This window comes from Ranitomeya imitator, chromosome 2 (assembly GCF_032444005.1).
Source record: "Ranitomeya imitator isolate aRanImi1 chromosome 2, aRanImi1.pri, whole genome shotgun sequence".
In the NCBI taxonomy this organism is placed as follows: Eukaryota; Metazoa; Chordata; class Amphibia; order Anura; family Dendrobatidae; genus Ranitomeya; species Ranitomeya imitator.
Genome location: NC_091283.1, coordinates 836,927,736 through 836,944,131, shown reverse-complemented (window position 1 = coordinate 836,944,131; position 16,396 = coordinate 836,927,736). Strand labels below are relative to the sequence as shown.

The following is a 16,396-nucleotide window of genomic DNA, read 5'->3' as shown; positions in this document are numbered from 1 at the left end:
CTTTCTCCCAGTCTGGGTTCCGCAGCATCGCCCCATTCCTGCGTCCGCCAGCAGCAACCCTGGGACCCTGCTTCACCGCAGCCACCAACCCCTGTTAGCCAATAAGAAGCAATAAGACGCATGGATTATAAGAAGCACCACCATTTTATTAATTAAGTTTTTTTTTTACAATTTTTTTCCTCAAAATTTGGGGTGCGTCTTATAAATCGCAAGATACTGTAGCTGTTACCAAGGTCTTCCTGGCAGGATGAACCCCTGCTGGGAGCCTATGTCGCTTCAAACAAATCCCCCCCAGATGTGTGGGAGTCGTAATTTCATAAGGAGTTATGGAGTTATTGTACATCCTAGCCATTACATTTTCGAGACCTTGGAAATGGGCCAAATACCTGCCGAGGTTTTGACCCTTTCTAGCACCCTGGGGTGGGGAGAACCGTAGAACGGCTAGTAGAAGTAAAAGAGCAGCACAAGGTTAAACTATATAGTTAATCGCCTTAAGGGCACACTAGACAGTTCACTATATTCACAATGGTTATACATATATAATGGTCAGATCTGCAAATACAATAGTGGTAGGATAAAAAGTATAGGCAGAACATACGGTTAGTTACCAGTTAGACGAAAGGCCTGGTTTGCGGGGGAGGGGCTGCCACATAGGAGGTTTGTGTTCCCCTCTGTGTACGACTTGTCGTCACATAATGTGTCGTCATCGCGATCTGCCAGAGAAAAAGCAATAGGAAATTCTGCACACGCGCATTTAACCCTCTGGGTCACTCCCATCCTGCCATCTGGGCTGAACCTAAATCCCCATCCCTGGATGTTTGGAGATAAATCGCCCAAAACCTATGAAAGATCATAACTCCTTTCTGGGTGGTCATAGGGCAGCGATTATGGCGCCATTGGATCCGACCAGGCCCCTGCTACTCATAGAGACTAAACACAATTTTGCTACCTAGTTGCCAATGGCTGTTCTTTGTATATCCCTTCCCGTGTGTGTTAGGCCTCTTTCACTTTTGCGTCGTTTGGCCTCCGTCGCAATGCGTCGTTCTGTGCAAAAAAACGCATCCTGCAAAGTTGCCCGCAGGATGCGTTTTTTGCCAATAGACTTGTATTGCTGATGGATCGCGACGTATGGCCATACGTGGCATCCTTCGTGCACTGGATGCGTCGTGTTTTGGCGGACCGTCGTATCAAAAAAACATTCAAGGGAACGTTTTTTCGTACGTCGGATCCTGCATTTCCTACCGCGCCTGCGCTGCCGGAACTCCGCCCCCTCCTCCCCGGGACTTTACAATGGGCAGCGGATGTGTTGAAAAACTACATCCGCTGCCCACATTGTGCCGAATTTTCACAACGTCCGTCGGTACGTCGTGCTGAGGCTTAGCGACGGCCCCGTACCGACGGAAGTGTGAAAGAGGCCTTAGAACAGTGGTGTCAAACTGCATTCCTCGAGGGCTGCAAACAGGTCATGTTTTCAGGATTTCCTTGTACTGCACAGGTGATAATTTAATCACCTACGCAAATAATGAGTTGGTGATTAAATTATCACCTGTGCAGTACAAGGAAATCCTGAAAACATGACCTGTTTGCAGCCCTCGAGGAATGCAGTTTGACACCACTCCCTGAGAATGATTCGAGCCCCTTGCAGGGAAATATATATGATGTACAGCTAGGATGTATAGTATTTCCATAACGCCTTTATGAAATCCTAGCTGACTGAACAAAGAACTCCAGGGTGAATCCTTTGAAGCTGGTCAGATGTAATGTTACCACAGCACCTGCTGAAAGGGTTTTTATAAGCCGATGCTAAATAGGATACAAATGATTGACATGGAATTATATCTCCAATATTCTTTACAGTTATAATCAGCTTTCCTAAAGTTCTGGTTTTTTTTTTCATTTTCCCTTTTGAATATTTGATTGAAATTACATTGCAGCTTACCATATTATGATCACTGTATCCCGAATGCTACTGGACCTTTAGATCTGAAAATGTATCTGGTCTATTTGACAGGACCAGATCAAGCAGATTACCTCCCCTGGTTGATTCATCTACCAGCCGAGAGCGGTAATTGTCCTGAACTGTGGATAAGAACGTGCAGCTTTTTGCACAACCAGAAGATTCTTTGTCCCATTGAATGTCTGGAGACTAAATATCCCCCATAATAAGGAACTTATTATTATTTGCTGCCTTTTTAATTTGTTTCAGCATTTCATCCTCTACCTGTTCAGCTATATTAGGAGGTTTGAAGCAAACTCCAATTAGCAGCTTTCCATTATTGCCATCCTCATGTATGTTTACCCATACTGAGGCCAGTTTTACACTTGCCGTGATTTTGCGGCCCCAATAGATTTCTATGGGGCCACAAAAATGGACCGCAATAATTCCACGGCGCGCCATGCGTTGTATGGCTGTTAAGGCCTTATTTACGGCCGTGAAAAAAGATTGAGCTTGCTCGATCTTTTTTACGGACACGGCCCCCATTGTAAATCAATGGGGCCGCAAAAAAAATGGAAGGTTGTTTTTGCGGTGCGCCGTCACTTCCGGTTTTGCGGATCTCTGTTTTTTTCCCCAATACTTTTGCTCTAGTATTGGGAACCAGGAAAACGGCGATCCGCAAGTTTTTGGCGGTCCGTTATTGTGGCAGACCTTGAAAATTGCGGCAATTTGGCCCGCAAAAAAGACCCAAAAAAATGGGCTGCAAAAAACACCGTACGTGTAAAAGAAGCCTTACTCTGTCACAGCGCCCTCCCCCTTTGTCGTCATTGAGCACAGGTCTTAAGTTGGATTTTACATACAAGATACAAATATAAAATACGGTGAAGAAACTAACAATGACAGACTGGTACGGGGGTGGGTGGAGAGGGCTCTGCCCTTGCGGGCTTACAATATACAAGATAATGGGGAAGGAGACAGTAGATTGATGGTTGCGGCAGCTTCGGTGGTGAGTTGGCTGGGGGTCATTGTAAGCTGTAATTTTTCTTGTAGACATGGGTTTTCAAGTACCATCTGAAAGTTTCAAGTGTGGTGGATAGTCGGAAGTGTTGGGTCACAGAATTCTAAAGCATGGGAGATACTCGTGAGAAATCTTGGAGTCGATTGGGTGACGAACGTATGAGTGTGCAGGAGAGGACTGTAGTCACGCATTCGACGATATCAGGAGATTTGTTTGGAGATATATGGAGGAGACAGATTATGGATGGTTTTGTATGTCAGCAGTAGCAGTTTGAACTGGATACATTAGGGAATCGGTAGACAATGAAGAGAGAAGCAGAGGAGTAGCGTGGAATGAAGTAGATTAGTCGAGCTGCAGAGTTTGGAATAGACAAGAGAGGAGCGAGAGTGCTGGCAGAGAGGCCACAGAGGATGATATTGCAGTAGTCCAGGCGGGAGATGATTAGGGCAGAATGGTGCATTATTATCCCTTATATCTCATATTGTTAAAAATGTTTCAAAGAAACCTTTACAAAAAATCCAGCTACGCTCAGGTAAAATGGGTTAATGGTGCACACTTTTACATATTTATTATTCAAAAATACTAAAATTTGTTTTACTTATTGGCAGATGACTGTACCAGGATCTTGGAGGGATATATGATGTCAGATTTTAATGCAGATAATCCTGATATCAGACAAGCTACACATGGAGAACCCGCCGTTGCCACAGATATACTTTCATCTTCTGATTCATCAAAGACTGATAAACAAAATAAAATTCATAGATGGGCTAATCAAAATGAAACTGCTCTTGAAATAGAGAATCCATTTTCATGTTCAGAATGTGGAAAATGTTTTAATAAAAAATCACATCTTGTTATACATCAGAGAAGTCACACAGGAGAGAAGCCATTTTCATGTTCAGAATGTGGAAAAAGTTTTAACAAGAAATCGTATCTTGTGATACACCAGAGAAGTCACACAGGTGAGAAGCCATATTCATGTTCGGAATGTGGGAAAGATTTTAATCAGAAAGCACATCTTGTTAATCATCAAAGAATTCACACAGGGGAGAAGCCGTATTCATGTTCAGAGTGTGGGAAATATTTCAATCAAAAATCACATCTTCTTAATCATCAGAGAATTCACACAGGGGAAAAACCATATTCATGCCCACGATGTGGTAAATGTTTCACAAATCAGTCATATCTTATAGTTCATGAGAGAAGTCACACACAAGAGAAGCCATATGGATGTTCAGAATGTAGTAAATGTTTTACAAATCAATCACATCTTCTTAGACATCAAAGAAGTCACACAGGTGAGAAGCCATATTCGTGCTCAGAATGTGGAAAACGTTTTACAAATCAATCCTATTGTGTTGCACATGTGAGAAATCACACGCAAGAGAAAACATTTTCTTGTTCAGAGTGTGGGAAATATTTTAACCAGAAATCGCATCTTCTCAGACATCAGAGAAGTCACTCGGGAGAGAAGCCATTCACGTGCCTAAAATGCGGGAAAGGCTTTACACGTCAATCAGGTCTTTGTCAACATGAGAGAATTCACATAGGGGAGAATCCATTTTCAATTTTAGAACATGAGAAAGATATTAACCAGAAAACAGAACTTAGTCAGAGAATTCACACAGATGAGAAGCCATATTTGTGCTATGAATGTGGTAAATGTTTTACCTGCCAATCAGATCTTCTTGAATATCAGAGGATTGTATGTAATGTACGAAATTACCAATAAACAGTTGTCTGTAATTTTCTAGAATATTTTTTTGTTTGTAAACTAACTTTTTATAGAAGATAATTATATAAAACCTTTTTTTCCTCTAGTCACCCTCCGTGACAGCACCACAGGAGAATGCTCCCCACCCTCATAGGCACAGGAAACACAAAGAGGTCAAATAGCCCACCCCACTTCCTCTCTCCATTGTTTTTATTTTTTTTCCTGTTCTATGGGGCATGAGGAGGTGCTCTGTGGCCGGCGACAAATGCGGCTTTTTTATATCTTTTAGGCCGGATAGCTAAAGACAAACGCTCCGGCCTTCACCTCCTATGTCTGCTCGTGTCTACCTTGGACACAGGACTCTTCCTGCGCCTCCAGTAAAGCAGAGTTGCAAACCCGCGTTCAACGTCCTTTCCGTTCACCGCACACTGGCATGGTGAAAGAGGAGGAAAGCCAAGGAGCTCACGGAGGCCCCCGACTCTCCTCTTACAATGCCAACGTGTGGTGATCGAAAGTGAAGTTGGTTGCGGGCATTCTGACATCACTTCCTGTTGTGCTCCACAGTGGAACACACCGCCGAATTCGAGCGTGCCCCTCCTGGAAACCGAGCACCTGCAGTCTCTGTTTGCAGAGGATCATTCTATTGGATGCTGCACTTTGGTCCCGGCACATATATAAAAAAGAGCCAAGACTGAAGAATCCAACATGTAGGACCTTTTTATGATGGAGGATGGTCATTCTTGCTCTACATCTACAAAACCCAGCGTTATCCCGTACCCAGTAAGTACCTGATTTGGTGGTCTCTTTACCTTTTGGAGTAGGGTTTTCCTAAAGGAATTTACTTATTGGCCCCTTCTCTCCTTTTTTTTTTTAGGAAGGCAAGGATCCTGCTCCGAAAAGCAGAGACAAGAAGTCCCGTAAATGTGTCATCTGTTTAAAAAAAACTACTGTGTTCCCACAAGAAACGCCTGTGTCAAAATTGCAGACAAAATTATTAAAGAGGAACAGCCCTCTCTAATGGAAGAATAGAAGAGCTAAGAGGAATTGTCTGCCTGGAGGTACAATCATCTCTAGCTTCATCTTCCCAGTCCTATTCAGTAACACCATCTGGGGTTAAAAAGTGGAAGATATGTATGGAGGATGAGTTCAGGGCGAGGAGTTTGGGGATCTCAGAACACAAAAGAAATTAGTATTTCCAGTACATGAGAACATACAAAAGCTGATAATTGATGAGTGGAAACCTCCGGAGAATCGCTTGTAAACACCTGCAGAACTGAAGGAGAGGCTCCCGCTAGAGGAAAAAAATAACCAATGCTGGTCGGATATACCAAAAATGGATATCCAAGTAGTGAAAGTCGCAAAAAGACAACCTTTCTCTTTGAAGATTCCTCTCAACTAAGAGATCCGATGGATCAAAAACTGGACAGCCTACTGAAAAAAACCTGGGAGACTTCCACGACACTGTTAATCGCAAATGTATCCACTTGCATAGCGAGATTGATGTTCCAGTGGCTAAACCAGCTGAAAGAACACCGCAGGATAGGTACCTCAAGAGGGAATTGTTGGGAACCATACCTCTCTTACAGAAAGCCACAGGGTTCTTGGCTGACATTTCTGAATCAGTAAGAATGGCAGACAGATCTTCAGTCCTATCAAACTCAACTAGATGTGCACTATGACTAAAACTATGGAGTGGAGACAGTCTCAAAAAATAAGGCTGCTCTATTCCCTTCAAAGGGGAATATATGTTTGGGCCAGCCCTAGATAAGTTATTAGAGAAAGCAACGAAGAAGAAAATGCTGCCAGAACCCAGGGTGGCCAAGAAGTGGTCCTTTTGTCCCCCACAGAATCAATCCTCTTCATATAGGGAAAAAGGAAAAACCGGACGCTGCAGCTGTCCCAAGGAAGGTAGAGGCAGGAACATCTTGCTCTCCCAGGGACAACGTCAGGCTATACAATGTCAGAACAGTAGTAGGGTGTCGGATCTCAAGGTTCCTCTGCCAGTGGCAACTGCTCACCCCCGAATCAATGGGTTCTACAGTCTGTTTAAAGGGAACCTGTCACCCCCAAAATCGAAGATGAGCTAAGCCCACCGGCATCAGGGGCTTATCTACAGCATTCTGTAATGCATTCTGTAATGCTATAGATAAGCCCCCGATGTATCAAGAAAAATGAGAAAACGAGGTTAGATTATACTTACCCATGGGCGGTCCTGCTGCGATTCGGTCCGATGGGCGTCACGGTCCGGTCCAGCGGCTCACATTTTTCTTACGATGACGTCCTCTTCTTGTCTTCACGCTGCGGCTCAGGCGCAGGCGTACTTTGCCCTGTTGAGGGCAGAGCAAAGTACTGCGGTGCGCAGGCGCCGGGAAAGGTCAGAGAGGCCCAGCGCCTGCGCACTGCAGTAATTTGCTCTACCCTCAACAGGGCAGACAAAGTACGCCTGCGCCGGAGCCGCAGCGTGAAGACAAGAAGAGGACGTCATCCTATGAAGATAGGAGGCCCCGGACCGCGATGCCCATCGGATCGGACCGCCCCCTGGGTGAGTATAATCTAACCTCTTTTTCTCGGTCTCCCATGACAGCACTACGGAGAGAGGGAATCCGCCCTTCAGGGACAGGAAACCTACAGATAAAAGGGCGGTACCTCTCCCTCGCATCAGTTGGTTTCCTGTCCCTGAACAGGGAACCTCTTTCCGGTGGTACCTGTTATGAAGACCGATGGACCGGGACCGGGCGGTCGAGTACCGGCAGCGAGGAGGCTTCTGCCGCGGCTTGTCCGGCTCCCGAAGCCGCCACCGCTGGAACCGAGGGGTTCTTCAGGGTGAGCGGAGGGAGAACGCCGCCGATTCTGACGAAAGGAAGGGGCGCTGGATCACCCGGAGCTTCTGTGCCGACAAGCGCACGCTCCGGGTGTACTAAGATGGCCGCCGCTCCGGAAATGCGGCAGGACTTCCGGGTCATCGCCGCGCGCATGCGCGGTAGCTTCTCTTCTCCCTAGACGTGACGCAGGACCGGAAGTGCGGGGGAACGCCGGAGGTGGCGCCAAATACAAATAGGGAGATGGTGCACACACAGTTGTCGCACCATCTCCCTGTAAATCATGGAGGACAGCGATCCACAGGAGCTGCAGCCTAGGCAGCAGCACCATAAGAAGACAGACCCTAAGAGCGCTAGGAGTGGGTCTAGCAGCCGTTCTACACAGCGCAGCAGGTCTGCTGCGAAGACTAGTTCACCTCCTCGGGAACCTTCCATTCCAGACCCAGGGCCCCCTCCAGAACCGGTACCTGCCTGCACGTCCGAATGGTGAGTTGATCTTCGTGAATGTATTATAATAGGGCTCCCTCTTCTCCCTTAATAGGGAAAGAAGAAGCTGGAGAAAAGGAAAAACAAATCCTGCCCCATCTGTGACAAAGCTTTACCAGTAGCCTGGGACAAAAAGCTTTGTAAATCATGTATCCAGCGTGTGCTATGTGAGGAGACTCCCGACTTTGCATCCGAGCTAAAAAATATCATTAGATCTGAGGTTCAGAATGCTGTATCTTCCTCCAAAAAAGGAAAAGATAAAGTAAAGGAAACAGTACAATCCCACTCTGTCCGATCCTCATCTGAAGACGCAGATTCTGACGATTCTGACTCCTCCCTATCCTCCTCCGAGGAAGATTCAGGCCGACATTGTTTTCCACTCGAGGAAGTGGATGCCTTAGTGAGAGCTGTTAGGGCTACTATGGGGGTGGAGGAGCCTAAACCTGACAAAACAGCCCAAGACGTTATGTTTGGTGGCTTGGGACAAAAAAAACGGAAAACCTTTCCTTTAAATCCCAAAGTCCAATCCCTAATTAAAAAAGAATGGGAAAAACCAGATAGGAGAAACTCTTCAGTGCCCTCGCTTAAAAGAAAGTATCCCTTCGAAGATGACGCATCCACTTCCTGGGATAAGGCACCAAAGTTGGATGTAGCGGTGGCAAAAGCCTCGAAAAAATTTGCGCTCCCGTTCGAGGACATGGGTACCCTCAGAGACCCTTTAGATAAAAAAGCAGACACATTTCTTAAAGGGGCATGGGAATCGGCTGGGGGTAGCTTGAGGCCTACTGTTGCGGCTACCTGCACCTCCAGATCTCTGATGGTATGGATTGATCAATTAGAGAGTCAAATTAGAGACGGGCTACCCAGGAATAAATTACTGGATTCTATCCCTGCAATTAGAGCAGCAGCAGCATTCCTGGCGGACTCCTCGGCAGACTCCGTACGGTTAACATCTAAGGCCGCTGCTCTCTCCAACGCAGCCAGAAGAACCTTATGGCTCAAAAGCTGGCCTGGGGATCTCCAGACAAAGCTAAAGCTATGTTCTATTCCGTGTGAAGGAAATTTTCTGTTTGGAGAGACCCTGGATGACATCCTCCAAAAAGCAGGAGACAAAAAGAAAGGGTTTCCAAATTTGGGCCCAGCCCCATTCAGGCAGTCCTTTCGGAATCGGAGATTTTTCCGCCGCAGACCCCCCAGGGAGCAGAATAAATGGGAAGAAGGCAGGAGAAGGGATAGAGGTTACCTCTTTGGCAACACCTCTCGTGACAAAAAACCCGCCAAATGACATTGTGCCTACGGTAGGGGGAAGACTCACATCTTTCCTTCCCGCCTGGGAGAAAATATCCAACAACACCTGGATTCTAAACATCATACATTACGGTCTAAAAATAGATTTTATTTCTTTTCCTCCCCGGAAGTACATTATTATTATTATTATTATTATTATTTATTGTTATAGCGCCATTTATTCCATGGCGCTTTACATGTGAGGAGGGGTATACATAATGAAAACAAGTACAATAATCTTAAACAATACAAGTCATAACTGGTACAGGAGGAATGAGGACCCTGCCCGCGAGGGCTCACAATCTACAAGGGATGGGTGAGAATACAGTAGGTGAGGGTAGAGATGGTCATGCAGCGGTTTGGTCGATCGGTGGTAGCTGCAGGTTGTAGGCTTGTCTGAAGAGGTGGGTCATAGAAACGAAAATAAGATCTTCAGTGGCAGAACAAGCAGCTTTAGAGAAAGAAATCATTTCCCTACTGCAAAAATCTGTGATTCAAGAAATCCCTCCTCAGGAAGTAGGAGAAGGGTTTTTCTCCCCTCCTTTTTTTAGTACCAAAACCCGACGGGTCCTTTCGGACCATTATAAATCTAAAAAACCTGAACAAATACGTAAAAAATTACAAATTCAAAATGGAAACAATAAAGTCCACCATAAAAATCCTGTTTCCGAATTGCTACATGGTCGTGATAGACCTAACCGATGCATATTATCATGAACCCATGGATAATTAGATTTGTTAAGGCGGTGACAAGATCAAAGCCATTAGTCGCTCAGAAAGTGCCCTCATGGGACTTAAATTTAGTCCTCTCGGCGTTAACGGATCCTCCATTCGAACCCATAGAGACGATTTCCATTAAAACTCTATCACTTAAAACCATTCTCTTGGTAGCGTTAACATCCGCACGCAGAATAAGTGACATTCAAGCCTTATCCTCTAATCCACCCTTCACTAAAATATTAGATGATAGTCACTCTTAGACCTGACCCGGCCTATTTGCCAAAAGTGGCATCAAAATTCCATAGGTCACAAGAAGTCTCCCTGCCATCCTTTTGTCCAAACCCAAAAAATGAGAAAGAGCAAAACTTCCATAATCTAGACGTCAGAAGGTGCCTAATCCAATACTTAGATTCCACCAGAGAGTATAGGAAGGAAGGCTCTCTGTTTGTCTGTTTCCAGGGTCCCAGAAAAGGATTTCGGGCATCCAAGGGTACTTTGGCAAGGTGGATAAAGGAGGCGATAGTCTTGGCATATTCATCCTCGGGGAATGAGATCCCAGATGGTATAAGAGCACATTCCACAAGAGCAGTAGCTACCTCATGGGCTGAGAGGTCAGAGGTATCAATAGAGCAAATCTGTAAAGCGGCCACCTGGTCATCACCATCGACCTTTTTTAGACACTATAGATTAAATCTAGCCTCTGTGTCTGACTTAACCTTCGGACGAAGGGTTCTCGAGGAGGTGGTCCCTCCCTAAGCTTAGTCTCTGCAATTCTCTCCGTAGTGCTGTCATGGGAGACCGAGAAAGTCGTAGTTACTCACCGATAACGGTGTTTCTCGGAGCCCATGACAGTACTCGCTTATTCCCTCCCATCACGTGTGCGGTGAGCACCTTTAATTACATATAATTTATATACTGTATATAGTTTGAGTATAGGCACGGGGTTCCTCTTTTAAGAAATGTTGTAATATGATTTTTTCTCTGTTGTAAACTAACCTGGAGGTCCTCCGATGCTCTGTAAACCAACTGATGCGAGGGAGAGGTACCGCCCTTTTATCTGTAGGTTTCCTGTCCCTGAAGGGCGGATCCCCTCTCTCCGTAGTGCTGTCATGGGCTCCGAGAAACACCGTTATCGGTGAGTAACTACGACTTTCTCATCTTTCAGGATACATCGGGGACTTATCTACAGCATTACAGAATGCTGGAGATAAGCCCCTGATGCTGGTGGGCTTAGCTCATCTTCGATTTTGGGGGGTGACAGGTTCCCTTTAAAACGGGACAAAGATCTATCGGTAATTCTCCTCTGAACCTCCAAAAATCATGAGAACAACTTCCCTGTCATCTCGGGAATTACAAATTGTATTAATGCATTAATGTTCAGTCTCCAAAAATTACTAGCCACAGGGGTGGTATCCCCAGTAGCAGAAATAGGTTATGGAAGAGGACGTAATTTCCATGTGTTCCTTATAAAAAAGCCAAATGGGACCCACAGGATAATAATCTAAAACCCCTAAATGTATAATGTTTCGCAGCAACGCGTGTTGGGGTACATGGCCGATGTCAAGGCAGCAGGGAGCACCTACTATGGGTAATTATTCCTTATTTTACTAAAACTATTCTCTATAACAGCAATGCACAACGGAGGGAATTAAAGAGCACTACATGGAGTGTATGTTACTTTCGTGATTATTCCTGCATCTAATACCTAAGTGAAATATCTATGTGCACAAGCATTTAATGAGCATTTGCATCGGATCCTATAATGGGACTGCATACCCCCTCTGTTTTCTCTTCAGTTTGCATGTTTGATATAATTAATCCTGACCTTATCTTCGGCCCCTATTCACACCTATGGAGCCAATCCTTCCACCTTCTCATTTAAAGATTTTTCTGTATTTTCATGACTATGAAAATAGTAAATTCACCCTAAAGCTCATCAAGAGAACGCCAAGAGTGTGCAAAGCAGTCATCAAAGCAAAAGGTGGCTACTTTGAAGAACCTAGAATATTAGACATATTTTAAGTTGTTTCACACTTTTTTGTTAAGTATATAATTCCACATGTGTTAATTCATGGTTTTGATTCCTTCAATGTGAATGTGTGAACATATATATATATATATATATATATATATATATATATATATATATATATATATATATATATATATATATATATATATATATATTGCACTCTTTTGTTTATTATTATACATTTTTTATAGTGCTATTTATTCCATGGCGCTTTACATGTGAAAAGGGGGCAAATATAGACAAATACAATAAACCTGAAGGATAGAGGACCCTGCCCGTGAGGGCTCACAGTCTACAGGGGATGGGTGAGGATATACTAGGAGAGGGTAGAGCTGGTTGTGCAATAATAAAATGTGACATTTTTATTGCCATTTTTTCTCCTTTTTATTTGCTATTAATTGGCAAGACAGCATGTTTTATGGGTATAGGCTGATATACTACTGGTATTTATATATAGATCTAATTGCCTTAGTCAGTCTGCAAACTGCTAATCTGTTGTTGGGTCCCTGTACCTGTCCAGTTTACCTGTAGCAGCCTTGTCTGAATCGGTACTTGAACCGAAACCGCACCAGTGTTGAACCTGAAACCGCTTCAACTGTACCCGATCCTGAAGCCGCTCTTGCAGTACCTGAAACTGAAACCTCGTCTGACCGTACCTGAACCAGTATCTGTGCTTGAGATCTGCATTATCTATACCAGCACCAGTACCGGTTCTGTATGAACCACCGGACTGTGCAGTGTACAATACGAGCAATTATTACCATCCACCCTTTGTGTCCCCCCTATTTCCTCGTAGATTGTCAGCTTGCGAGCAGCAGGGCCCTCATTCCTCTTGGTATCTGTTGATTTATGTGATCATTGTTATTCTGTAATGTCTTTATTGTTTGTACAAGTCCCCTCTAAAATGTAAAGTGATCATATTGACACCACATGTACCTCACATTTTTACCACTAAAATGTTGTTTAATCTCAAAGTTTTTAACCCCTTCCCGACCTCCGCCGTACTATTACTGCGGAGGTCGGGTCCCCTGCTTTGATGTGGGCTGCGGCGGTGAGCCCACCTCAAAGCCGGGACATGTCAGCTGTTTTGAACAGCTGACATGTGCCCGCAATAGCGGCGGGTGAAATTGCGATTCACCCGCCGCTATTAACCAGTTAAATGCTGCTGTCAAATGCTGACAGCGGCATTTAACCGGCGCTTCTGGTTGCACGGCCAGAAATGATCGCATTGCCGACCCCCGTCACATGATCGGGGGTCAGCGATGCGTCAGGATGGTAACCATAGAGGTCCTTGAGACCTCTATGGTTACTGATCCTGGCTAGCTGTGAGCTGTGGCGCTCATAACAAGCCTGCAATTCTACATAGCAGCGATCTGATGATCGCTGCTATGTAGCTGAGCCGATCGTGCTGTGCCTGCTTCTAGCCTCCCATGGAGGCTATTGAAGCATGGCAAAAGTAAAAAAAAAAATGTTTTTAAAAATATTAAAAAAAGCAAAATATATAAAAGTTTAAATCGCCCCCCTTTCGCCCCATTCAAAATAAAACAAAAAAAAAAATCAAACCTACACATATTTGGTATTGCCGCGTTCTGAATCGCCCGATCTATCAATAAAAAAAGGATTAACCTGATTGCTAAACGGCGTAGCGAGAAAAAAATTAGAAATCCCAGAATTACGGTTTTTTTGGTCGCCGTGACATTGCATTAAAATGCTATAACGGGCGATCAAAAGAACGTATCTGCACAAAAATGGCATCACTAAAAACGCCAGCTCTACATTTCAAAAACCTGACCTGCACATCCAAAATAGACTGAGTGTGAACAGGTGCTGAACCCAGAGTCGCCAACTCGTATATAGTTAAAGAAATAGGGCAGCACACTGCAGCGCCAAAACATGCAAACTTGAAAAAACGAAATTTGAACTGCATTACTGCACTAGAAATATGAAAAATGAGAGCTTTTAGCGCACAAAAATGGCCAATTTTATGTGTACCTCGTAGCCACGTTAAGGCATCTCTCTTATACGAGGTCCTACGCTTGACCTACCTCTCTGAGAATAAACGTCTCCATCTGAATGGGTACATGTGAAACCTCTCCTTGGACTCAAATTCTCTCTCTATGTGGAGGGGTATTGGACCTACTATAATTAAAACACCTGAAGCTAGGAGGCGGGGAGTGCACGATCAGAAGGCTAGAGAATACATTTCAAAAACCTGACCTGCACATCCAAACATAGACTCAGTGTGAACAGGTGCTGAGCCCAGAGTCGCCAACTCGTATATAGTTAAATAAATAGGGCAGCACACTGCAGCGCCAAAACATGTAAACTTGAAAAAACAAAATTTGAACTGCATTACTGCACTAGAAATATGAAAAATGAGAGCTTTTAGCGCACAAAAATGGCCAATTTTATGTGTACCTCGTAGCCACATAGAGAGAGAATTTGAGTCCAAGAAGAGGTTTCACATGTACCCATTCAGATGGAGACGTTTATTCTCAGTGAGGTAGGTCAAGCGTAGGACCTCGTATAAGAGAGATGCCTTAACGTGGCTACGAGGTACACATAAAATTGGCCATTTTTGTGCGCTAAAAGCTCTCATTTTTCATATTTCTAGTGCAGTAATGCAGTTCAAATTTCGTTTTTTCAAGTTTGCATGTTTTGGCGCTGCAGTGTGCTGCCCTATTTCTTTAACTAAAAACGCCAGCTCGGCATGCAAAAAATAAGCCCTCAACCAACCCCAGATCACGAAAATTGGAGACGCTACCTGTAACGGAAAATTGCGCAATTTTTATTTTTTTTAATTTTTTTAGCAAAGTTTGGAATTGTTTTACCACTTAGATAAAACGTAACCTAGTCATGTTAGGTGTCTATGAACTCGTAATGACGTGGAGAATCCTAAAGGCAGCTCAGTTTTAGCATTTAGTGAACCTAGCAAAAAAGCCAAACGAAAAACAAGTGTGGGATTGCACTTTTTTTTGCTATTTCACCGCACTTGGAATTTTTTTCCCGTTTTCTAGTACACGACATGGTAAAACCAATGATGTCGTTGAAAAGTGCAACTTCTCCAGCAAAAAACAAGCCCTCACATGGCCAAATTGACGGAAAAATAAATAAGTTATGGGTCTGAGAAGGAGGGGAGCGAAAAACGAACACGGAAAAACCGAAAATCCCAAGGTCATGAAGGGGTTAAGATTATTATACTTGTTTTTTTATTATGTACAACCCTCCTCGCATGTAAAGCGCCATGGAATAAATGGTGCTATAATAATAAATAATAATATAGGAAAAGCAGAAGGAAAGTGAGATCCGGTCCTCCCTCCTTATGTACTCGTGTGCCTTGTTATCTGCTCATGTTTAATGTATTTGTCTATATTTGCCCCGTATTCACATGTAAAGCGCCATGGAATAAATGGCGCTATAAAAATGTATAATAATAATAAAAATAATCCAGCACCATGGCAACCAGTGCAGCAGTCCTGTGCGCTGAGCCTCCTGGTCATGTGATCTCTGACTCCTCCCACTCAGGTGACACTGATCACATGACAGTGACCTCACCACAGGTCCTGTAAGCACAGAATGGCCATATATGTGATGTGCTTACAGGGAGCAGGGATCATTAACCCCTTCACGAGCATTCATTTCTGTTGCATTCCATGGGGGAAGATTGTTCTTGCGTTTGTTTTGATGTCGCTGTCTGAGAACTGTCTATATTTTTTATAGGAGGGATTGCAAGGTACATTAACTCTATAGCATCTTGTATGGAAATTCTCTGGTTAGTTTATGTTTTGAGAATTTATTAAGATAATACTTTTCTGACTTATTCTCGTGAAGGGTGCTGCATAGTTTATCAATGACAATTTGTATTATCGTAGGTCACTTGAGCAGATAGAACATTTTCTATTTGCACATTAGCACTTTATTGTTGGGTGGGGGTTGTGCCTTTTGTTAGGAAATCCTAGTAGGGTCAGACAGGGATAGCCTACAGTGATCTGGGGCACCGTATCAAATCTTAGGGTGCCAACCTTCGCGGCAAGGCAGGGACAGTCCCTCACCCCTTTAGAGACCTTCTAATTTTTGCCAATTTTGGGACATTATTATAGCGCCATTTATTCCATGGCGCTTTACATGTGAGGAGGGGTATATATAGTAAAAACAAGTACAATAATCTTAAACAATACAAGTCATAACTGGTACAGGAGGAGAGAGGACCCTGCCCCCGAGAGCTCACAATCTACAAGGGATGGGTGAGGATACAGGAGGAGAGAGGACCCTGCCCGTGAGGGCTCACAATCTACAAGGGATGGGTGAGGATACAGGAGGAGGGAGGACCCTGCCCGCGAGGGCTCACAATCTACAAGGGATGGGTGAGGTTACAGGAGGA

At 44.2% G+C, this 16,396-nt stretch overlaps 1 pseudogene; it reads left to right on the top strand.

The window, feature by feature from the left end:
* Positions 1 to 16,396, top strand: part of LOC138666866 (zinc finger protein 850-like) — a 141,271-nt pseudogene that overhangs the window by 6,043 nt on the left and 118,832 nt on the right.